We start from the raw sequence: 27,108 nt of genomic DNA on the forward strand, positions 1-27,108 counted from the left end.
CAAAAATGAGGATTTACAGCAGACAAGTCTACATATTTTTATTAAGAATTATACATTTGATGAGCAATTTGAGAATAAATTTGTTTATTAATGGTCATATGGGAGATCATTTATTAAAGGTCCTTCGAACATCATCATCAAAAAATACTAAGCAAAGTTATTTTTATATGCAAAATTCTGGGAACATCAAAACTGTCTACCTATGTACCTGTTCATTTTCTGATATCTTGTTTTGCCCTTCCTTCCAGTTTTTGGTGTAAAATGATTTTTGAAATGTCATTGTGCAAGGTAGGATTTGACTACCTTAGAACCTGACTCAGATGCATTCCTCTTAACTACTATATCTATTCCTTCTGTCACTTCAGGTATGGGATTCTATGTCTGGGGACCAATTGCTTGGCCATTATTCAAAGAGTACAAAGAAGAGGAAATAATTTTATCAATTTAAGTACATATAATCAACCCTCTCTTCCTCAACACTCTCCTGCATAACACCTTATTAAGCTGCAATTATTATGACATTTTAAAAAATACATTTCTTGGTGTCCATTTTGTCCCAATTTCATGTATGTGAAAATTTTGAGAAGTGTCATGTACATGTCATGGGGAAATGTTTTCTTTTTTATTTTAAATGTAAAATCTCTTTCTTTTGGGTAAGCGTCACTCTAGTTGAGAATAGAATACAGAGGTTGCCTGGAGAAGTCAGCTCTCCAGAATAAACAACCCTAATTTGTAGTGTTTACCAATTCCCATGGTATAAATACTCCCACTACATCCAAATTTAAGCTACTAACGTGTCATCGGTGAATGAAGAGTGGGAAAGAGATGTGAAATAACATACCATTAGGTAGTATTTCTGCCATACAAATGCAATAGACTTAAATATCCTCAAGAGTATAAATAAGAGTAAAATGTAGTAAACAGGAAGTGATGAATTTGAACATTTATCTTCTTTAATATAATTGATTTATTTGATTTAATTTATATTATTTAATTTCTAATAATGGCTGTGTTTGACACTAGCTCTCAAAATTCCTGAAGGTTTAAAGGTTGGCTCTCACAAGCTGGTGTGAGCTGCCTCCAGTAAACCACTGTCTCTGACCCTGTTTGACCCTGAAGGCTCCAGGGAGGGAGGGAGGGACAAGCTTCTAGGAACAGTGGCCACCATGCCACAGATGGAAGTGTTACACATGTAGGAAGAATCAAGTCTGAGGTCCTACAGACTTTCAGGGAGATAAGCAAATTTCTGACCCTTAAAATTGGGTAACAGAGCACACATATCCTTGATATGTTATAAAGGGTGATTTTTTTTTTTTTCCTTTAGAAGAGTGCTTTGTACAAGAAATTATATAAATATGTTTAAGTAAGTTGAACTTAAAAATTCTAAAGTATGACACTGCCAGTCAAATGTATTGGAGCTGTATTATGAGTGTTTTGGTTCAGTTATATTGTGAATTAAATAGTATTTGGTCAACTGATCTGGAAACTCAACTGCCATTTATAAAATGTGGGTCTTTGAGCAAATATTCTGGGTTCTTCTAACTTAGAGATGGATATTTGAAACAAAACCACTAAGTAAGCTGGCTATTTTTGTTAATTATTATTCATTACCTTTTCTATTTTTTATCATAGTCAGTGGAAATGACACCAAAGATATGATAAACATCTTTGAAAATATAGCTTGTTATACCAAAATGAAGATCATTATGCTCTAATTGGTAAAAGCCAAGTAATAGATTGGCAGATACACAGATATGTCATTTATGATATAAAACACAACATTTATAAATATTTTTCCCATTCAGAAAATGGATTTACTGAATCATTTTCCGTAGATTTAAATCATAAGATATTTTTAAACAGAAATTTTACCTATTTAACTGAACAGATTGATTTTTTTATGTTAACCTCACTGTATATATTCCTTGAATATTTTATATTGCTCTGACAAGTTTTGAGGACAAGTGCTGTAAAATCTAGATGGAACAACTACATGAAGCCTAAAGATAGTTCCAAGTACACCAGGTGCTGGAAATGTATTTATATAGAAAGAGAAATAGATTCTGAAACATGATAGAGGTAGATGTGCTCACAGAAATGCAATAAATAAATGGTGTCCTTCTTAAGTCTATTCGCTGAGGGAGAATGAGCTTCTAAATTAACTTTATCTGTCATATAGATTGACAAGTAATGTTATTCTAAACTTTATTTTGAGAAGTTAGTTCTTATTGAAGCCTAACAATCTTAGTTGAAAGGAATCATTCTTTTTTTTTTTTTTTCTTTTGTTTAAAGCATAGGACAGTTGACTGAAAAATCTTTCAAATGCCAAATATTTATATAGTTTGGTATGTTTACTCATAATTCATTATGCATAAGTATTTTTAAAAGGTTATAAACCTTTTTATTTTATTTAATTCAAATGAAATAATTTATTTAATTAGAATAGCTTTCTTTTTCAACAAAACTATTAGCCTTTACACAGTAATACAGAGATTCCTACACTGCTCTTTCTGCTAATGAAACCAAGTGAATAGAGTTGACCATACTCTCTGTCTTTGGAATATGAAGATCTTTAGTACAAATAATGCTTTGAGTTGAAAAGCAGGCGCTTGCAGTCTTTACCTTCACCTTTCATCTAAATTGCCAACATACATTTCCTAGAACTGATAAACAAGTGAATCACGAGATGTGGGCCTTGGAGTTAATTTATAGCACTGCTGTCTTCTGCACTGAGTAAAACCGCTTTTCTTTTTCTAAGACTGTACATAAATGTTTTGGGAAAAAAAGCTATAGTTAATACAAGTCCTATTTTGAGTTCTTCATTATTACAAAGTCTAATGTGTGAACTTTATCCCACATATTTTGTCTCATTTTGGACATTTGAATTTAGAATATTTTCTAAAATAAGCCAGTGGATTTATTTGTACTTTATATTTTCTTCATTTACATGTTTAAATGTTTATCATCTTTCATCAATTGGTTTTTTTAATCTTAAACTGATTTCTTGGAGATTTTGTGAAAATTTGCATTTGTATGATGACTTATGAGTGAAACGAGTTTCTTATGAATTGTGTTACCATCAACCATCTTTATAAATTTAGACATAAGTTTTACAAATAAAAGAGTTTTTGTACAGGAACATAAAGAATATGATTAATTTCCTCTCAGGAATACTATTAATTCTAGGCCCAATTTCTTTTTTCCTGAGTTAAGGATACTTTTTTTTTTTTAATTGTCTAGCTACTCTTTGGGTTTTTTTCCTACAGTTTGGTTGGAAATTTGGTTGAAAACTGAAGGTCCTGTGTTTCAGTAATGAGTTCATATGGCAGTTTTTGCATTTACTGGCCATGTAACGTTATAAAGTCACTTAACCTCCTCGAGACTCCATTATCCATAAAGTGAAGGTGATAATCCAGAAAGACTACCTATGAAAAGTGATTTGAAATTCTAAAGTGCTCTACAAATGTTAGTTACATTTTCTTGGGTAAGTCCAATTGATAAAGCAGTAATTATAATTCAGAAATGAAAGAAGGAACAAGACAGGGGTTAGTGGTTGAGGAGAGAAGGGTGTGTGTCTGAACAAAGACCCATATAGGATCAATTGATTAGTCTCTGTTCACGGATAATGGCCACCTACTCTGATATAGCCATTCACAAAGCATTTTCTTTTTCTAAATGAATTAAATATATTTATGTATATTGGTGGGTATATTTATGTATATCAGTGGATCTCAAACTTTAGTATTATAGAATCGTCAGGAAAGTAAAACATCAGTTGCTGGGCCTCACTCCCAGAGTTTCTGATTTAGTATGTCAAATGGGGCCAAGAAATTACATTTCTAGAAAGTTCTCTGGTAAACTTGAAGCTGCTGGTTTAGGAACCATATTTTGAGAATGTGGTTCCTAAACGAGCAGCTAGACTGAATGAGAAGGATGTTAGAAAACTCCAGTTGGTTATTTAGCAAAAACTTGGCTAGTGTCTACTTTGCTGAAAAGAGACTTTATTTTGGATTAGATGACAGGATGGAGACTACTGATTGGGTTCTTGAAATACGAGTCACCATGTAATTTACCTTTAGAAACATATAATTTAGAGTTCAAAGGGAATTTAGAGTTAATCTTCATCATTTTCCAAATGAGAAAATGAAAGCCAAGGGGAAATAAGTGACAAATAATTACTGAAAAATTACATAGTTATAAAAGTCACACAGAAAGTTCTTGATAAAATGGGGCTGGAGTCATCCACCCAGTGCTCATTCTACTGCCAATGTTGCCTGTAGACAATATGTTCCTCTTACCCAAGCAGGCAAAAAAATAGAGGAAACATACACCAGAGAGGTTTATTCTCACCTAGATATTTGCGGGGAGATGGAAATAGCACATTGTGGGGACTTCTCATGACTCAGCCAGTCAATCACATTGCCCCTAATAAATTAAGATGCTTATTACATCTATGGATTTTTCTTTCCAATTATGCAGTTAATAAAAACTCATTAAAGTTGTCAAGAATCAATTAATTTCTCATGAATGCAGCCCAGCTTAAAAAAGAGGAATACAAACTGAATTTATCTTTATATTGTTCTGGATCTCCACTTAACAATTTTTAAAATATTTGTCCCCCTGACTGGATCCTCACCTGCCTAATTGCTTCGTTTCAGTTGTTTCTCATTAATATGTAAATCAGCTTGCTCACATTCTAAGGCGGAGAAAATACATCTGCAGGGGATGTGCAAGGGTATGTTGCAGAATTGCTTTGGGCAGTTTGTTGATGCAAATACATGGTCTGCAGCTTCTTTATATTCACATCTAAGGAGAAGCTGCCTTATTAGATTTTAGGCAATTGCATTTTTGCTGTTATAGCCGTAGATTGGTTTGTTACCCTTAAACGTAATCAATCAACTGTAGTCAAATCATTTGGTAGAAGATCAGCAGGCACAGTCTGTCCTTGAGCCATGATGCCAAAGAGCTGCAGTGTGTTTTGGTAAAGGTTTTATGTGCTGGACTTAGAACTAGCTTCTTTTCCTAGAACAAGTAGTGATTTACACCCAGCAGATGGTAAAGAATGCTGATTTAATTCAATTTTAATCCACATTTAGGAGAAGAAAGGTACGTGGTTTAAAAAAATTTGTTGTGGGAAATTAAAATTTAAAACTCTGCATACATTTGTATGCATAGAAAGATGTAAATATATTTTATACAAAATATGCGCAATTATCAGATCCCTTGGAATAACGGATGCCCAGATGCCCTCTGAGCTGTCATATACGGGTGCTGGTTCTAACACTGGCCCATGCTCTCTGTAAAGTGCCCTTGATGTCTCACTTAAAGTTTATATGAGATAGCTGGTTTGAGGTGTTGTCATTTATAGCCTCAGGATAGTATAAAGAGCCTCTGGCGCATTGAATTGGTCATCCTTGAGTACCATTAGCCCTGCTCTCTGACCACCTAAATTTACCCACTTTGAAGAGCAATACTCTAATAGGGATAGCATCCATGTTGATTTTTTCATTTTAAGTGGATTTCTTCTGTCAAAATTCTGAGGCCCTGGTAAAGTACAATGAAAAAACACATTCTTGACCTATAATATATGCCAGCATCCAAAAAAGCAGCTCTGATTCTGCTATAAGGATATGTATATCATACCAGATATGCAAAATTACCTACCCTAAACTCTCTCTGGGGCTTCAATACCCTGATCAATGTATATTCCCAGCATACCTTTTATGTCCTCACTCTGCATTATTGTTGCCATGGGTCTTGTGTCCTCCCCCCATGCAGAAGGCAGTGGGAGCCAGGATAACTTATCAGGGATTGATAATTGGACATTCCTGGCAAAATGATTACCAGTAGGGCTGCCAGAGACTAGGCCTCTTTAAGTCTTGCTGGTTTATTAGAGTACAGCATCTGGTAGACAATGAAAGCATCCCTTTGTACATCGCAGCCAGCACACCCCAAAAGGCAACAATAGTGCTTCTTGAATTTATAGGAATGTACACCTTAAAGGTGAACTTTGTAAAGAGTCTTGGCTTCTTGAAGGTACGCTTTTTATTAAAATCATTGTATTTTTTAAGATATGCATAAATAACTGTGATTGAAACAGAGTTCATAACATTACCTTCATTTAACTTTTTTTGCTGGTAATTAAAGCCATTTGGATGCTAAGGCATGAAATAATTACATGTGGTTCCCAGGCAGGTCTTCTGTATCTACCAGTGGAATTCTATATTGACTGCCTTAAATAAACCACTACTATTATTTTCAATAAATTGTCACCTTCCACATGCAGGAAACTGGGCTAAGCTTTGAAGAACGTATCATAGGTATAAAGTCATCTACGGCATCTCATACGTAAAAGGGCTTAAAATTTATTTGGGTGAAGCCAGGACCAGCTACATAATTTCCAGTGAAAAATGAAAACATGGGACTCTTCTTTCAAAAATTATAAGAAATTCAAGACAGCAACAGCAGAGAATGAAACCAAGCAGGGTGCCTTTCTGAGTGTCAAAGCCCTGTGCGACTGCACACGTCACATACAACCCCATGAAGCTGGCCCTAAATGAAACGAAAATGAACATATATTGAACATTTCTTTGTGATAGATGTAATGTGCTAAACTCTTTACTTCAAGTTATCTCACTTAATCCTCACAGTGACTTCGTAGGATGGTTACTGTTACCCACAGTTTACTAAAAAATAAAGTGAGGCTCAAAGAGGTTAAAGAGTGGGTTACATAACTAATGGGATTTAACTTCAGATCAGACTCTAATCAAGCCCTTATTTAAAGGATTAAATAAAACATATAAAACTGTAACTCAACCCATGAGGCGTTAAATGCTAGATGTCTGAATGGTATATTCAGTAAATGTTTTAATCAGTGAATTGTTTTTAGGCAAGCCAGCTCATGAAAGCTATGATGTCACACAGCCTCTGAAAAATTCAGTTATTGTGGTATAAATAAAATCAATTAATACATCATTCAGTGGTAGGGACCAGGGAAATCATTAATACTTTTGATTTGATGGTGTGTGGGAAGAACCTAATTCATAATTTTAAAGATTTTAACTTTTTGGTTTTTTGTGATATTTTCTGACAGCTCAGCTAATGGTCTTCTTAGGTTGCCCTTGTACACATGGTGTGGGGTTAAAACAAACCCGATTAATAGCTGTGTCCTTGACTGCAAGCTTCACCCTTGCCCCTCAAGCGCTCCCTCAAGTGCTGGTAGATTCTTCTCTTCCCTCACAGCTGAGGTTCAGTTTGCTAGGATGGAGTAACATCATTAATGTCTTAAGGACAAAACCACCTCCAAATATTGTGTTTCTTTGCTGATTTGCTTTGTGAGCACACAGTGGCTTATTCACATAAGAAAATTTATTCCCCAAATAATATACTTGGATGCACCTGAATCATGTCAATTGTAGACTTCTACTTAGTAAGCATTCCATTACCGCACTTGTCAAATATCTAACAGATAAGTACTGTATTTGATTAGAATACATTAGACAACAAAACCCTTACCACTCCCCTGAATTTAGAGAATCTTAAAGCAGTGCATGAAAGGCATATATTCTAAGTTAATGTTGATACCACTCCCTAAAAAATGTTTATGAAATTAACAGATAAATCTGGATCATTTTACAGTGCCAGAAAGTAAGGTAGTGCTCAAAAAACACAATGATGAGTGTATGTCAAAGGGATATAGAACCAACTGAAAGAGTCCCCAGTGGATGAAGCCAGAACCATTTGAGCACCACAGTAAACAATGTGGTATTGAAATATAATCCAAAGTATAATAAATACCCAGGTATCCAAACTGATATAAATAAATGATAGAGTAAATAATAAGTGGGGATGAATAGACAAATCTCTTTACAGAGGAAAATCATATAATTTATGTACATATTCTACTATTAAGGATAGGGAACGTACTGCCATACCGCCTCTTAAGTGCAGGCTGCACATAGCACCTTCCTCTAAAAAGCATGGTATGGAAAAGATGAAACAAGAGTAACTTTGCAATAGAGAAAACTGACAAATACTCTGTCAGCTAAATGATTAAGGTTAACATCATCAATGATAACTCATGGATTAGGAAGTTCTCCTTGATATCATGTGATGCGAATGGCACTTAGCTCTGTGAACTTCCTCCCCAAACTTTTGACCCCAGTCTAAGCACAAGAAAAATATCAGACAGACTTGAATCAAGGGATATTCCACAGAATACCTGACCAGTGTTCCTCAAAACTGTCATGGTCATCAAAAACAAGGGAAGTCTGAGAAATTGTCACCATACAGAGGAAGCTAAGGGGACATGATGACTGAATATAATGTAGCATCCTAGAGCAGAATAAGAACATTAGGAATAAACTGAGAAAATCTGAATAATGTGTTGAGTTTAGCTATAAAAAAATATTAATAATCATATTCATCTGCAGTTGTCACAAACATATTCTTTAGAATGATCAGTGTGAACTAATCCAATCCAAGATCATAATTTTCATGTATTTGTCTCAAGTTTCTTGTTAATTTTCAATAATCTTTTTTGCACTAGCATATTGACTTGCTGAAAAGATCATGCCATTTGTTATATAGAATGCCCCACCTTCTGAATTTGTTTTATCGCTTTCTTGTGGCTTAGCTTTCTTATTGCTATAACCTTAATTAAATTCAAGTTAAATGTTTTGTCAACTTACAGAAAAAACATAAGTGGTAAAACACTACTGAGTGACCTTTTCTGGAATTACAAAATCAGTTTATCAAATCATCCCAGGACTTTGCATCTTTAACACATAATGATGTTAACTATTGTTATATGGACAAAATGGCAACTTAAAATGGTGTTAGGATGTTGACCCAGCTATAGTCATTGTATGATCAATTAATGTACTAATTGCAACTAACCCAAATATAGATACTGTGATATGTTCCTTCCTTGGGTGGAATGATGATTGATCTTATTGAACAAAAATATTATGCTTTGTAAAAAAAAGAACAATCTAATTAAAAAAAATAGACAGGGGATATAAATTGACATTTTTCCAAAGAAGACATACAGATGGCTAACAGGTACACAACAAGATGTTCAACATCACTAATCATCAGGGAAATGCAAATCAAATAGCTGTTACCAAAAAGATAAGAAATAAAAGGTGTTGGTGAGGATGTGGAGAAAAGGGAACCATTGTGCCCTTTCGGTAAATTGGTGAAGCCACTATGGCAAACATCACAGAGGTTTCACAAAAAACTAAAAGTAGAACTACTATGTGATCAAGCAATTCCACTTCTGGGTATTTATCTGAAGAAAACAAAAACACTAACTAGAAAAGATATTGATACATGCACCACCATATTCATTGCAGCATTATTTACAATAACCAAGAAATGGAAGCACCTAATTGTTCATTGATGGATGAATGGGTAACAAAAATGTGATATATATCTATATAATATAAATAATTATATATATATATTTACACATATATATATAAATATTATTCAGCCAATAAGAAGTAAATCTTGCCATTACAAGATTTACAACACTGATGGACCTTAAGGGCATATTGATAAGTGAAATAAGTCAGAAAAAGACAAATGCCATATAATCTTACCTATATGTGGAATCTAAAACAAATAAACAAACAAACAAAAACCAAGCTCAGGAATACAGAGAACACATTGGTGGTTGCCAGAGGCTGGGGGGTTGGTGGATAGGGGATGGGTGAAATGGGTGAAGGAGGTTAAAAAGTACAAACTTCCAGCTATAAAATAAATAAGTCATGGGGATGTAATGTACAGCATGGTGACAATAGTTAACAATACTGTATTGTATATTTGAAAGTTGCTAAGAGAGTAAATCTTATAAGTTATTATCACAAGAAAAAAAAATGTGTAACTATGTGTGGCAATCGGTGTTAACTAGGTGTTTTTGATGATCGTTTCACAGTATATACAGATACTGAATCATTGTTGTCCACATGAAATTAATAAAATGTTATGTGTCAATTATATCTCAATAAAAAATGTATTATGCTTTGCATTGTAATTGCACATTGTAAAGTGGCTGTCCCATTGAATAAGATTTTCCAAGGTAAACTTTAGAAAGATTGATCTTCTGGACACTTGATTTAAGAGGCCTTTGAGATTGGAAAGAAGTTCAAGATAATTACAGTTTTATCAAAGGGAAAAATGGAGAGCTTCCTTTAAGTATTCTTTTAATGAAATACAGACGTTGCATGATTGTGAGTGAAAATGTGGTTTGTATATGTATGAATTTTTAAAAGTATTTATTCATCAGAAAGGTACTTAGTGTGTTTGAAACATCTAGTTTTGTTACCTAATACATATATACATTTCTACCCTGCTAGTTGGGGAGATTTGTGCAACAAATGATACACTTTACTTTCTTGACACAGAATGATTTTGGAACGTTACTTTTCCTCTCCTCATCAACGTGCATTTTTTCCTGGAGGAAAAAATAGGTCATTTTTAACATTAGCTACATTTCCATTAGTATGTGATCGCCTCAACTTTTGCTCAAATTGCCTCAGCATATGACTTTGTTTGTAATATTTGTCTACCTGCTATTTCTTACTTTTTGGAGAGTGTCTTTGTCATACTATGCCTTCTACTGCCCATGCCTAGTGGAAAAGCTTGTATATATTCATACATGTACATATTCTCCTCTGTCAAGAGATTTGTGAGGAGAGAATTACTGTGCCTATGATCCAAGAGGGGCTAGGGAGTGTCCTGAAGTACATATATCCTTTCAAAATTAAAAAATCAGTCATAGCCATTAAAAATACTTTACCAGGTAAAGAGGAAATTATGTTGTCTGAAAAGCACAATGGCAATGAGAGTGTATATTTTTCTCCTTGTTTATTAGATAAGAGAAGCTCCAGGTACAAACTGGGCCTAAGATCTTCTTTATCATACAAAAATGGCATATATATATATATATATATATATATATATATATATATATATATATAAAACATTAGGATTCAACTCCCAACGATGTCTATCAGGGGAGATGTAATATTGAGTACTGTTCCAGTGTTTTCTATTAAGGAGCTTGGAATAAAATGCCATAAATCAGACCACAATCTTTAAAATGGCATTACTTCTTTAAAAACCATATCCATTAGTCTGGTTTTAACACATTAGAAGCATAGGAATTTACTGCTCAGAGAAAAGTCATGTAATAGCAGGTCAGAGTGTTACTTTTCACTGATAATGCATACAGTAAATTCCTTACTTCCCTAAGTTGTCTAGCTAGTGAATATGGAGCATCTCCATTTGTTGACATAACTGGTTCCAGTTATATTGCTTTCCTAGCAAGGAAGGCCACATCCTCAGTTGATAGGCCATATAGGTATAGGGAGTCCCCAACTTGTAAATGAGTTAGTGTTACAAAGGCTTATTTGTAAGCTGGTTATTTAGAATTCAAAATACATCTTTTCATAGAATCCATTTTATGAATGATAGGTAAGTTTACAATCACATCCAGGTAATTATGTTTTATTTTATTTATTATTATTATTTAGTTTATAAGATAATTTTGTTGTACAAAATTGGGAATATTAAAGATTAAAATTAAATAAAATTAAAATAAAATATTAAAGATTAAAATTAAATAAAATTAAAATAAAAATCACCTGCATAATAACTTAATCCAATCTTTTTTCTCATTTATATAAATATATTTTTACAAAGTTGAAATCCTTCCATATGTTTTTTAAAACTTGCTTTATTCATCTAACATTTAAAAAATATTGCTGTTGTATTGGGGGGTTGTCACCTTTAAATTTTTTATAACAAAGTGATATGGTATATAATAATATAGTACAAAAAGTCAGTAATGTGTGTCTTATGACAAAGAGCCCCAGATCACTGCCCTCTCCAATGCCCCCATCCCCAGAAATATCCTCTTTCCATTTTTTTGCTGTTCTCTCAAGTATTTATTTTATATTTATAAGTAATGTGCCTATACTACAATTTCTTTTTAAATTGTTTTGAATTAAAACAATAATAATAGTTTCACATGGTACAAAGTACAAGCAGTATATTTGTTATATGGTAGAAGTATTCTTTCTGCTAGTGCCCCTATATATTATCCAGAAGATTTATAAGAAAGCATGCATAGGAGGTAAACTTCTCAAAATTTTAAACTAGTTTTACTTTGAAATGAATTTGGGCATAGAATTCTAGGTGGAAAATTCATTTCCTTGAGAATTTTGAAAAGATTGTTCCATTACCTTTGAACTTTCAGTATATCTGATAAATTCTTTGCCATTTTTCTTCTAGAGTTTTGTTTCCTACTTGAAAGCTTTTAGGATCTTTTCTTTATCCTTGGTGATCTATTTATATCTTCATATTTATTCATTAACTGGGCAACCAGCCACTGAAGTCTAGAAATCCATATTTTCCAGTTAAGGATTTTATATTTATATTTATATATACTATATTATATATACATATGCTATGTATATATAATATACATATGTACATATATTATCTATTATATATATATATAAAATGTTCTTTTTGGAAATCCTGTTAGTCAGCAGTTGGGCCTCTTGTGTTGATTTTCTATTTTATTTTATTATTTTTTTTAAAATTTATCTTCTGTTGTCTAATTCTTTGTCTTCTTCTTTTCTCATCCAGAGAAATTTTCTCAATCTTATCCTTCAGCTCTTGTCTGAATACTCTGTCAACTGTCATATTTTTAGTTTCCAAATGTTCTTTCTTGTTCTCTGATTGTTCTTTTTTTTAATAGCATACAGTTCTTGTTCAGTGAATGCATTATCATCTGTTATCTCTCTTTGGTCATGAACTACTTTCTATTTAAGTGCTTTCTTCTATTCTGCAAACATAAATTGACCAGAAACTGTGTCTGCAGGAAAAATCCTTGGACTTGACTGAAGGACAGTATGTCGGACAGCTGGATTTTTCACTGGAGATTTCCAAATTGCAGTAACTATGGGTCTGTTGGTTAATTCAGTTTCTGTAGAAAAGGACATTTCAATTCCTGTCTGCCAGTTGATATCCTGGAGCTGGGCCAAAAAGAAAAACGGGGCTAGGAAGTTTTACTATTCAGTATGCAAGCTTCAATTTAATCCCTATTTTTTCAAGTCCAACCTCATCCTTTTTTTTTTTTTTTTTTTAAATTATTTTTTATTTTTTAATGCTATTCTTCTCTGCTTACATTCTTTTTATGTATGTATGTATGTATGTATGGTATGGCTGTGTTGGGTCTTCGTTTCTGTGCGAGGGCTTTCTCTAGTTGTGGCAAGCGGGGGCCACTCTTCATCGCGGTGCGCGGGCCTCTCACTATCGCGGCCTCTCGTTGCCGAGCACAGGCTCCAGACGCTCAGGCTCAGTAATCAACCTCATCCTTTTTTGATCCATTCTGCCTGGATCCCCCAGGTACACAACCTCTCTGAAGAATACACCTCAAAATTTCTTCTTGGTATGAGGAATGGTGCTGTCTGCAGGGTGATGAATACTTGGAAAATTCTGATGCAAACTTCTAAACAATCTATTTGATCCTGTCATGCCTCACCCCCATCTTCCATGTGATCAGTTTTTCCCTACAATTCTGGGGTCCAGGGCCAATTCACTTGCTTCTTGATGGTAACCCCCCTGCAAACTCTTAAGTTTGACCTTTCTCTATTTTCAAGCTATTTACCATTCCTCTGTCTGCTTTCTCTCTTGATACATTATATTCAGATTTAATGTGCACGGGAATCTTTTCAATTTCTTGTGCTTTAGTTTTATTGGTGACTTTAGGAAGAGTGCAACAGGCACATCTTTAGTCTTTGAAGTCCCAATTAACATATCAATAATTTCTACCATGCAATTAAATAAACCTCCTAAACACAGACATGAACACACATACATGTACAGTATTCTAGTTCCATTACATGGGTGGGTGACCATAGTTTATGTGGCTAAATCCCTGTGGTTAGACATTTAAAGTTTTTACCTTAAGTCTTCTACTCCTATATACATAACACTGAGATAAAAATTATCTCGTACATAAATCTTTTGTTATGTCTATGATTATTTTTTCTAATTCTTAGGAGAGAAATAAATGAGTTGAAATTAATGGAAAATTTAAAGCCCTTTGATATACATTGCTAAAATTGTTGCCCCCAAGCTCAGAAATGTTTTCAGTTTATACTGTTGTAAGGGACAAGGCTTCCCATTTCCTTACTTAACCAAAAATAGACTTATTTACTTTTTATCCTTTCCAGTTTGAGCGATAAATGACATTTGCAAGTGTACAATTATATTTTTTTTTTCATGTAATGTCTGAAACATTTATATTAACATATTTCCATACAAATAACCCAAAGAAAGTTTAGTATTAGTTGTTTTGTTTGTTTTTTTATACTGCAGTTTCTTATTAGGCATCAATTTTATACACATCAGTGTATACATGTCAATCCCAATCGCCCAATTCAGCACACCACCATCCCCACCCCACTGCAGTTTTCCCCCCTTGGTGTCCATATGTCCATTCTCTACATCTGTGTCTCAACTTCTGCCCTGCAAACTGGCTCATCTGTACCATTTTTCTAGGTTCCACATACATGCATTAATATAAGATATTTGTTTTTCTCTTTCTGACTTACTTCACTCTGTATGACAGTCTCTAGATCCATCCACGTCTCAACAAATGACTCAATTTCGTTCCTTTTTATGGCTGAGTAATATTCCATTGTATATATGTACCACTACTTCTTTATCCATTCGTCTGTTGATGGGCATTTAGGTTGCTTCCATGACCTGGCTATTGTAAATAGTGCTGCAATGAACATTTGGGTGCATGTGTCTTTTTGAATTACGGTTTTCTCTGGATATATGCCCAGTAGTGGGATTGCTGGGTCATATGGTAATTCTATTTTTAGTTTTTTAAGGAACCTCCATACTGTTCTCCATAGTGGCTGTATCACTTTACATTCCCACCAACAGTGCAAGAGGGTTCCCTTTTCTCCACAACCTCTCCAGCATTTGTTGTTTGTAGATTTTCTGATGATGCCCATTCTAACAGGAGTGAGGTGATACCTCATTGCAGTTTTGATTTGCATTTCTCTAATAATTAATGATGTTGAGCATCTTTTCATGTGCTTCGTGGCCGTCTGTATGTCTTCTTTGGAGAAATGTCTATTTAGGTCTTCTGCCCATTTTTGGATTGCGGTGTTTGTTTCTTTAATATTGAGCTGAATGAGCTGTTTATATATTTTGGAGATTAATCCTTTGTCCGTTGATTCATTTGCAAATATTTTCTCCCATTCTGAGGGTTGTCTTTTCGTCTTGTTTATGGTTTCCTTTGCTGTGCAAAAGCTTTGAAGTTTCATTAGGTCCCACTTGTTTATTTTTGTTTTTATTTCCATTACTCTAGGAGGTGGATCAAAAAAGATCTTGCTGTGATTTATGTCAAAGAGTGTTCTTCCTATGTTTTCCTCTAAGAGTTTTATAGTGTCCAGTCTTATATTTAGGTCTCTAATCCATTTTGAGTTTATTTTTGTGTATGGTGTTAGGGAGTATTCTAATTTCATTCTTTTACATGTAGCTGTCCAGTTTTCCCAGCACCACTTATTGAAGAGACTGTCTTTTCTCCATTGTATATCTTTGCCTCCTTTGTCATAGATTAGTTGACCATAGGTGCGTGGGTTAATCTCTGGGCTTTCTATCTTGTTCCATTGATCTATGTTTCTGTTTTTGTGCCAGTACCATATTGTCTTGATTACTGTAGCTTTGTAGTATAGTCTGAAGTCAGGGAGTCTGATTCCTCCAGCTCCATTATTTTCCCTCAAGACTGCTTTGGCTATTCGGGGTCTTTTGTGTCTCCATACAAATTTTAAGATGATTTGTTCTAGCTCCGCAAAAAATGCCATTGGTAATTTGATAGGGATTGCATTGAATCTGTAGATTGCTTTGGGTAGTATACTCATTTTCACAATATTGATTCTTCCAATCCAAGAACATGGTATATCTCTCCATCTGTTGGTATCATCTTTAATTTCTTTCATCAGTGTCTTATAGTTTTCTGCATACAGGTCTTTTGTCTCCCTAGGTAGGTTTATTCCTAGGTATTTTATTCTTTTTGTTGCAATGGTAAATGGGAGTGTTTCCATAATTTCTCTTTCAGATTTTTCATCATTAGTGTATAGGAATGCAAGAGATTTCTGTGCATTAATTTTGTATCCTGCAAATTTACCATATTCATTAATTAGCTCTAGCAGTTTTCTGGTGGCAGTTTTAGGATTCTCTATGTATAGTATCATGTCATCCGCAAACAGTGACAGTTTTACTTCTTCTTTTCCAATTTGTATTCCTTTTATTTCTTTTTCTTCTCTGATCGCCATGGCTAGGACTTCCAGAACTATGTTGAATAATAGTGGTGAGAGTGGACATCCTTGTCTCGTTCCTGATCTTAGAGGAAATGCTTTCAGTTTTTCACCATTGAGAATGATGTTTGCTGTGGGTTTGTCATATATGGCCTTTATTATGTTGAGGTAGGTTCCCTCTATGCCCACTTTCTGGAGAGTTTTTATCAGAAATGGGTGTTGAATTTTGTCAAAAGCTTTTTCTGCATCTATTGAGATGATCATATGGTTTTTATTCTTCAATGTGTTAATATGGTGTATCACATTGATTGATTTGCGTATATTGAAGAATCCTTGCATCCCTGGGATAAATCCCACTTGATCGTGGTGTATAATCCTTTTAATATGTTGTTGGATTCTGTTTGCTAGTATTTTGTTGAGGATTTTTGCATCTATATTCATCAGTGATATTGGTCTGTAATTTTCTTTTTTTGTAGTGTCTTTGTCTGGTTTTGGTATCAGGGTGATGGTGGCCTCATAGAATGAGTTTGGGAGTGTTCCTTCCTCTGCAATTTTTTGGAAGAGTTTGAGAAGGATGGGTGTTAGCTCTTCTCTAAATGTTTGATAGAATTCACCTGTGAAGCCATCTGGTCCTGGACTTTTGTTTGTTGGAATATTTTTAATCACAGTTTCAATTTCATTACTTGTGATTGGTCTGTTCATATTTTCTGTTTCTTCCTGGTTCAGTCTTGGAAGGTTATACCTTTCTCAGAATTTCTCCATTTCTTCCAGGTTGTCCATTTTATTGTCATAAAGTTGCTTGTAGTAGTCTCTTAGGATGCTTTGTATTTCTGCGGTGTCTGTTGTAAGTTCTCCTTTTTCATTTCTGATTTTATTGATTTAAGTCCTCTTCCTCTTTTTCTTGATGAGTCTGGCTAATGGCTTATCAATTTTGTTTATCTTCTCAAAGAACCAACTTTTAGTTTTATTGATCTTTGCTATTGTTTTCTTTGCTTCTATTTCATTTATTTCTGCTCTGATCTTTATGATTTCTTTCCTTCTGCTAACTTTGGGTTTTGTTTGTTCTTCTTCCTCTAGTTTCTTTAGGTGTAAGGCTAGATTGTTTACTTGAGATTTTTCTTGTTTCTTTAGGTAGGCTTGTATAGCTATAAACTTCCCTCTTAGAACCGCTTTTGCTGCATCCCATAGGTTTTGGGTCGTCGTGTTTTCATTGTCATTTGTCTCTAGGTATTTTTTGATTTCCTCTTTGATTTCTTCAGTGATCTCTTGGTTATTTAGTAACGTATTGTTTAGCCTCCATGTGTTTGTCTTTTTTACGTTTTTTCCCCTGTAATTCATTTCTAATCTCATAGCGTTGTGGTCAGAAAAGATGCTTGATATGATTTCAGTTTTCTTAAATTTACTGAGGCTTGATTTGTGACCAAAGATGTGATCTATCCTGGAGAATGTTCCGTGCGCACTTGAGAAGAACGTGTAATCTGCTGTTTTTGGATGGAATGTCCTATATATATCAATTAAATCTATCTGGTCTATTGTGTCATTTAAAGCTTCTGTTTCCTTATTTATTTTCATTTTGGATGATCTGTCCATTGGTGTAAGTGAGGTGTTAAAGTCCCCCACTATGATTGTGTTACTGTCAATTTCCTCTTTTATAGCTGTTAGCAGTTGCCTTATGTATTGAGGTGCTCCTATGTTGGGTGCATATATATTTATAATTGTTATATCTTCTTCTTGGATTGATCCCTGGATCATTATGTAGTGTCCTTCCTTGTCTCTTGTAACATTCTTTATTTTAAAGTCTATTTTATCTGATATGAGTATAGCTACTCCAGCTTTCTTTTGATTTCCATTTGCATGGAATATCTTTTTCCATCCCCTCACTTTCAGTCTGTATGTGTCCCTAGGTCTAAAGTGGGTCTCTTGTAGACAGCATATATATGGGTCTTGTTTTTGTATCCATTCAGCCAGTCTATGTCTTTTGGTTGGGGCATTTAATCCATTCACGTTTAAGGTAATAATCGATATGTATGTTCCTATGACCATTTTCTTAATTGTTTTGGGTTTGTTTTTGTAGGTCCTTTTCTTCTCTTGTGTTTCCCACTTAGAGAAGTTCCTTTAGCATTTGTTGTAGAGCTGGTTTGGTGGTGCTGAATTCTCGTAGCTTTTGCTTGTCTGTAAAGCTTTTGATTTCTCCATCAAATCTAAATGAGATCCTTGCCGGGTAGAGTAATCTTGGTTGTAGGTTCTTCCCTTTCATCACTTTAAGTATATCATGCCACTCCCTTCTGGCTTGCAGAGTTTCTGCTGAGAAATCAGCTGTTAACCTTATGGGAGTTCCCTTGTATGTTATTTGTCATTTTTCCTTTGCTGCTTTCAATAATTTTTCTTTGTCTTTAATTTTTGCCACTTTGATTACTATGTGTCTCGGCGTGTTTCTCCTTGGGTTTATTCTGTATGGGACTCTCTGCGCTTCCTGGACTTGGGTGGCTATTTCCTTTCCCATGTTAGGGAAGTTTTCGACTATAATCTCTTCAAATATTTTCTCTGGTCCTTTCTCTCTCTCTTCTCCTTCTGGGACCCCTATAATGCGAATGTTGTTGCGTTTAATGTTGTCCCAGAGGTCTCTTAGGCTGTCTTCATTTCTTTTCATTCTTTTTTCTTTAGTCTGTTCCGCAGCAGTGAATTCCTACCATTCTGTCTTCCAGGTCACTTATCCGTTCTTCTGCCTCAGTTATTCTGCTATTGATTCCTTCTAGTGTAGTTTTCATTTCAGTTATTGTATTGTTCATCTCTGTTTGTTTGTTCTTTAATTCTTCTAGGTCTTTGTTAATCATTTCTTGCATCTTCTCAATCTTTGCCTCCATTTTTAGTCCGAGGTCCTGGATCATCTTCACTATCATTATTCTGAATTCTTTTTCTGGAAGGTTGCCTATCTCCACTTCATTTAGTTGTTTTTCTGGGGTTTTTTCTTGTTCCTTCATCTGGTACATAGCCCTCTGCCTTTTCATCTTCTCTATCTTTCTGTAACTGTGGTTTTTGGTCCACAGGCTGCAGGATTGTAGTTTTTCTTGCTTCTGCTCTACAAATATATTTTTAAATTTAAAACTATCCATCTTTTTTATTTGTTAACCTCTTTTACTGTAATGCATAGAAAAAAGTTTCTACCATAAATCTAGTGGTTACCAGTAGGAAGAGGGGATGAGGAAGGGGCAGGATAGGAGTAGGGGATTAAGAGATACAAACTACTGTGTATAAAATAAATAAGTAACAAGGATATATTTAACAGCACAAGGAAATATAGCCATTATTTTGTAATAATTTAAATGGAGTATAGTCTGTACATATATTAAATACTATGTTGTATACATGAAACTAATATAATATTGTAAATCAACTGTACTTCAAGAAAAAAAAAATTCTACCCTAAACCAGATATTTATGTAAAATTTCTTCTAACTCTACTATAATAAAATAGTAAAAATTTTATATTACTATATTTTAATCTTGACTCTTTAAAACATCTGGAGTATAATAGTAGCTAAATTACTTTGGATAGTTACTATGTAGCAGATATTATTCGAAATATTTTACATAGATAAACTCATTTGATTAACTTTAAATTTTAAAAAGGGATTATTATTATTCCTATATTATAGATAAGAAAACTAGAATTTTTTATGTAGGGAATTTTTTTCATTATTTTCCTATAATTAATGTTACCTTATCACCACTCTACTATTGTTGGGTACAGTGTTATAGAAATGTCAGTTTTGTTAGGCGTTTGATGATGTTGCCCAAATCTTTTATATTCTTACTGACTTTTTGTCTCATTGTTCTATCAATTACCAATAGAGTTGTTTTTAAAATTTTCAACCATAATTGTGGGTTTGTCATTTTCTCACTTTAGTTCTTTCAATTTTTTGCTTCCTTTATTTTGCAACTCTCTTATAAATTACATAAACAGTTATAATGTTATATCTGTCTCAATAACTGATCTTTCATCTGTATAATATGACCCTTTTTGTCTCTGTTAATCATTATTGTTGTGAAGTCTATTTTGTCTGAAGCTTAAAGTCTTTCTTTAGCTTTTCTTCTATTGCATTTCTGCTGGTCATGAATTCTTTTAGATTTTTTTTTGTTTGAAATGTTCTTTATTTTACCTTTGTATCTGAAGTATTTGCTGCATATAAAAATTTTAGTTGATATTTTAGTTGATAGTTTTTTGTTGTTGTTTTAAGTTAATATTTTGGATATGTTATTTTAATGTATTCTGGCCTCCATTATTCCTGATGAGAAGTCAACAGTTAAACAACATTTTTCCCTTGTATATAATGTGCCGTTTTTTTCTTTCTGCTTTCACCATTCATATTTTCATCATCCTCCATCCCCTTCCTTCAACAGCAACATTGTACCTGTGGTATGATTTGCTTTTTTTTTTTTTTCCTCCTGCTTGAACTTCATTGAAATTCCTGGATCTGTAAGTTAATGTGTGTGTGTTTTTAACCAAATGGGGGGAAGCCTGAGGCCATTATTTCTCCAAATGATTATTCTACCTTTTTGTGAGTTTTTCTTCTCCTTCTGGGACTCCAGTTAACATATATAATGGAACAGTTGACATTGCGCCAAATTTCTGAGGTTTTGTTCAGTTTATTAAATCATGCTTTTCTCTGTTGTTAGATTTGCCAGGTTTTATTAATATATTATCAAGTTTAGTGACATTTTTGCTATATCTAATCTTCTGTGGAGTTATTCTAATGATTTTTTCCTCTTTAATTTTAAATCATTTTTATAGTTTGTAATTCTGGGTTGTTATTTCCTGTCTGTTTACTCATTGAGACCATATTTTCCTTTAATTCTTGAAATATATTTTTCCAGCTGCTTTGAATTTTTTGTTTGACATATTCAACATTTGAGCTCAGTTGGAATCACTTTTTATTTGCTTTCTTTTTTTCAGAATAAAGGTAACACCCTACTCTTCCTTTGATTATTTTTGGTTGAAAACTGATCATTTTAGGTAATAAATTGTACTGTGTTATCATTCTGAGGGTTGTTGGGGTTTTTTCTCCTCATAGGTAATTAACTCGCCTAAAGTTAAACTGTACATTTTTCTCCCATGGGGAGTAGAAACTGATGTCCCTGCTCAGTTCTTTCAGTGTCAAGCTGTTGTCTGACACCCTTTTGGCACCCTGAAGGTGTCTTCTGAACCTGTATAGTTTATTGTTCAGCAAAGGATGTGCACCGAGTTTATATGCAGATTTGGAGACACGCTCTTTGTGATTTTGCTTCTGTTGCTTCTTTCATAAACTTCAGCTGCTTTGCCAGCCCTGAACTTTGACTAAGTCTTTATCTTTAAGCTTCAGTCTCTGAGTAAGACATCAGCTCTGCTTCTCAAGCTGAGCATAGATCAGAGAATGCACTCAAATCAAAAGAGCTGTTAAGTCTCAAATCTGACCTGGTAAAGCTCTGCCTTAAGGGTAGATTTCTCTCGCATCCTCTTTGTTTTTATTTCTGTGCCCCTTGTTGTCCCCCATGTGTTATTTGATGGACAGCCAGGGATTTGGATAGAGTATATATTCACATTTTGTTTCTCACCTTTTCTATAGGTCTTTTCTTCTGGGATTTCTTCCCTAAGTTTCTAACTGTTTTGCCAGCTTTAGGCTCTAGTCAGCTACCTTGAGCTGATATGTCTTCAGGTTTATACCACGAGAGATGTAGGGAGTTGAGGAATGTCGTAATGCAAACATTCAGAAACTCACATTTCATACCATTATAGTTGCAGTCTTTCAAGGATAAATCTCTCATTTCTGCTTGCATTTAGTCACTGTCCATTTCCTACAATAGTTTTTAAATAATATTTTATTCAGTTTTTATAATTATTATCCTTTGGAGGGTTCGTACAACCATTTCAATCTGCCGTTACTGGAAGCCAGAACCCCATCTCCACAATTTGAAATGTTATATCATATACTATTTATATGTACTATTTATATGTACTTCAATATTATTTTGGGGTGTTCTAGACTATACCAGCCTAATTTTATTATCATTGTTTTAATATCTGGATATGCAAGTTCTTTCATTTTTTAAAATTTTGAAATTGGAATTAATGACAATTTCAACTATTTTTATCTAGGTATATTGTGTTTCTCTTTTCATTCAAGTCTTTTCTCTCAATAAAATTTTGTAATTGTTGTCATAGTCTTTTGCATTTTTGATTAACTTATGTCCTATTTGATATAGATACTTGATAATGTTTGCTGCTGTTGTGAATCAGGTTTTTTAATCATATGTGGCTATCCTTATAAGAAAGACATCATTTTTTATAGTTATCATATGTGATTATCCTTATAACATAAGAAAGATATCATTTTTTATAGTTTTTATAAACAGCCACCTCACTGAATTCTATTATTATAATTGACTTTTCAGTTCATTCTCTTGTGTTTTCTGAGTAGGCTGTGATTATCTGGAAATAATTAATGATATTTGTATCTTTTATATAACATAAGAATGATATCATTTTTTAAAGTTATTGTATGTAGTCACCCTTATAACATAAGAAAGATACTAGTTTTTATAGTTTTTATAGTTTTCATAAACAGATATTATTTTTTATAGTTTTCATAAACAGCCACCTCACTGAACTGTATTATTATAATAGATTTTAAGTTGATTCTCTTGGGTTTTATGAGTATGTAGTGATAATCTGGAAATAATTAATGATATTTTTATCTTTTATACAACACTGAATCATAGTATTAACTGTCTTTGTGGGCAGTCTTTCTTTTGCTTTATGCTACATTTGAAGCAGTACTCAACACTTAGTTGCACCCTATCCCATTCAAAAGAAATTTTACTCTACCATATTGGTGTCCAATATTTCATAGAGAAGCCTTAATAGAAGATATGAATTATATATTGCACCATCTGTTATATGCACATACAGAGACACACATACACACACACGAATTATCATTAAATGTCTCTTCTTAAAATTGTAATCGAAGCTACCAAATGTAGATTTGCAGTCTCATTCTGACATTCCTGGACTCACACTCTTCTTTTTTCCTCAGTAGCTTTTGCTTTCTAAATTGCTTCTAAATCTCTGTCCCGAGCACCATTTGACTCATAGGCCATAGGTGATTCTCCCTTGAGGTGGAAAGAAGGTGGGTGTTCTGCTGCCAAACAAACAAACAAATACGAAAACCAAGAAATTCTTCATCTATTTAATTGTCTGAGAATAAATCCCAGAGAAAAAGAAAGAATCTGAGTAAGAATGGTTACTCTTGTCTTACTCCTGCTATAAATGGGAACATTACTACTTAATATGACTTTGGCTTATGGTTTGAGATTGAAATTCTTTATCATGTGAAGAAAGTATGTTTACTTACTGATTTACTGAGATTTAAGGAATGTATGTTGAATTTATCAAATGCAATTTCAGTATGTCTCATAATTTATTTAACTTATTGATGAGATGCTTTATATGAATATATTTCCTAATATTAAGCAATCTCCTGTTCTTGGAATACAGCTTACTTTGTAACCCTGTATTACTTCTTTAATAAATTGCTGTCTTTTTATTTAATAATAATTTATTTAGATATTTTCATTTATATTTATAAATGAGGTTCATTAAATTTCTCAGCAGCTTTCTTTTTTCAATCTCTAGATTTTGTTTCTGCGTTTTTTAGCATGTAGCACAAGAATCTCTAGGGAAAAAACAGTTTGTCTTTTTAAATTCTGGCTTTCTTTGGGAGGAAGGGAGGTGAATGTAGTCATAAGTATGCTTTGAGAAAATCCAGCTGAAAGAAAAAAGCTTTTTCAAAAGAAAAGAAGAAAGGAGGGATTCGTGTGTGTGTGTGTGTGTGTTGTGTGTAAGGGAGTAGTTGACATTGAACAAGTTCTAGAATTAATTTTAATACTTATATTTTTTAGTCATATACTGGTGTATGTTACAGTATTTATAATGATTTCTAATCCTAATCTTCTTTAATTATTAGGCTTTAAAAAAAATTGAATTGTTAGGTTTGTTTTTCTTTTCACAGTAAGATTTATAATTACAAAATTCACTAAGACGTTGCTTATTTCTAATTGTTTTCCTGCCAAATTCACATACAAGTGGTAATTTCTCTAGATATTATAAATATTGGTGACAACCTTAGTGCTTTAAAAGTTTGTATATTATGTCCTTGTTTTCCAGAGTTTAATGTTCTGGAAAGTGTGAAATCAACCTGAACTTTGTTTCACTTAGGCGGCATACTTTGTTTTATTTATTTTTTTTCTGATGCATGTAAATCTTTGTATCCTATAAAATTCTAATTATTCTTCAAGAAATATTTGCTAATATCATTTTATATTGTTCATGATACCTGAAAAATCCTTTTTGTCTGATACTGTGGTCCTTTTTGAGAATAGGTAAGTTTAATAGTTTGATAATTTTTCTTTCACCTTTGTGTGAGGCATAACATATGGTTATACATAAAGGGCTCTGGAGCCAGAATACATTGGAAGCCTTGCTCTTCCACTTACTTACTCTGTGACTTTGGGCATGTTACATACCCTCTCTGTCCCTCGGTTTCCTCACTTGTAAAGTGGATGTAGTAGTATAACAATTAATAGGTTTATATGAGATTCAAATGAGTTAATTAGAAGAATGCCTGGTACGTGGTAGACATTCAGTGTTAGCTATTTTACCGTTTCTCAGTTTGTTCCTGACTATTCTTCAGACTTACTAATCCACTTTAAATTATAATATTTCTCATAATTTAAATGTATTTTTTATTTGCATTCAAAATTTGCTTTCCATTGTTGTTTTCTACATCAATCATTGACATTTCTGCAGTATATAATCTGTTTGCAATGCTTCTCATGAAAATTAAAATTCTGCTATTGAATTTTAGTTACTCTTCAGTTTTTCTTATATCAGTGCATTCACTTCTCATCTTCTTCATCTTCTAATCTTGGTCACTCTCTTATTATCAATCCTACCATGCTTCTTTGTCCCCCATGGAAGTCATGTTTAAATGTATTTTAAGGCCAAAGCATAAGTTTTTACAAATCTGTTTCTGTAGGCTATAGTAGATCCTTCTCAAATGTGCTGCTTCCTTTATATCCTAAGGACTATGTTTTCCTCTTACATTGCAGGCTCTTGTTGCAATAAAACTGGGAAAAACTGTTCTCTTTTTGTGTTAAAATTTCTTTTTTTATTATCCATTCTCTGTGTGTTACTTTATAAATATTTGAGACAACAAACGTATCCCACCCATCTTCCTTATTGATTCTTTCTAGAATAACCAAATATCAGGAACCACCCCCTTCTGTTTGTAATCATCAATATTTCACAATTTCAATTTCAGTTTCAACCATTTATTTTTCCTCAGTCAAATTTGCTTTTCAGTCCCCCTTGACTAAGTGTCTTCACAAAAAATTCCTTATTCTTACACTGTTGCTTGCTAGAAATCCTTAATTTTGAGTCCTCTTTTTTGACACTATGCAACTAATTTTTAAAATCCCACAGCTTCTCTCTTATGCTAAAATTATACACTGCAACTTAAAGAAGAGATTAAAACAACACCTCTGCCCTCAATACTTTGAGTTTCCTACAAAGGATTTTTTAAAAGACTGAAGACAGATTCTAGATTTATACTCAAGTATATTATGTAATGAAAGCATCTGACTCTCTTGATTGCACAGGGCCCTGATTAATGACCATCTTTAAACTAAAATTTTTGTTGATTAAAGGTGGTTTTTGAAATTTAAGCACTAGTTTCATGTTCCTGGGGCACCTAAGATTAAAGAAGTCTCCTTTCCTTGAAGACACAGGGGAGGTAACTTTCCTCTTCTCTGTTTCTTCAACTTCCTGCATCTCACTGCCCCTTCTCTTCTTTTGTCACTTTCAATGAAATTTAAACTCCCATTAAAAATTTGAAAAGTACTAAGGGAAAAAATGAACTATAAGTGTCTATCTTCAAAGGACAAAAGGCAATGAAATTTAAGGAAATAAGATGTGTTTATTATCCTATTTTATGACAACCAAATATTATGTGAGAGCAAAATGAAAATGAAATAAGGTATTTTTATGAAAATTGGTGAAAATTTTACATGTGAATTCCAACCTGTTATTAAAATTTTCTGAGCCAGACAGAGAATTGAATGCAGACAAGGAACAGCACTCAATGACAGTGACATTTCCTGACAGAGCAATTCTTTGCATATCAGCAAGGCTAATTATATTCAATCTGACAGCGGCAGTTTAACCCATTCACCAGAGGAATGTGCTTCTTGTAAGACCAATGATCTAAGTATTCATTTGGATGCCAATCTAGTTTGGCAATGTATATTTAAAATGTACAATTAATTTTCAATGGCTAATGTATGGATGATAAACATGATTTCTCATCAGTGCTGTTGAATGGTTTGTGTGTGTGTGCGTGTGTATGTCAGTGTGTAAGTGAAAGTATGAGGTATCTTCGTTTGGGGGCCACATATAAAACCACCTTAAACAATTCAGAACAATTTAGATATTATCTCAGGCACCTTAAAACTGTTGTTATAAGGATAAACCTGTTACCTGAAAGGTGCTAATTTGTTAAGCCCAGATGAAGCATCTTCTATTAAAATTTCGTATTTTTTAGTTGATAGTATCACGTTTATAAGACACAAAGCCAAGTCGAGATTATTCAGGCAAAAATACACTGTGTAACTGAAAATATCAAGTTTGGATGTTTAACATGATTAAATCAAAATCTTAACT

General features: G+C 33.5%; 1 protein-coding gene across 11 annotated transcripts in view; it reads left to right on the top strand.

The window, feature by feature from the left end:
• MAGI2 (membrane associated guanylate kinase, WW and PDZ domain containing 2) overlaps window positions 1-27,108 on the top strand; it is a 1,337,104-nt gene that overhangs the window by 456,665 nt on the left and 853,331 nt on the right. The window lies entirely within an intron of this gene.

Source organism: Balaenoptera ricei, chromosome 9 (assembly GCF_028023285.1).
Source record: "Balaenoptera ricei isolate mBalRic1 chromosome 9, mBalRic1.hap2, whole genome shotgun sequence".
NCBI classification, from domain to species: domain Eukaryota; kingdom Metazoa; phylum Chordata; class Mammalia; order Artiodactyla; family Balaenopteridae; genus Balaenoptera; species Balaenoptera ricei.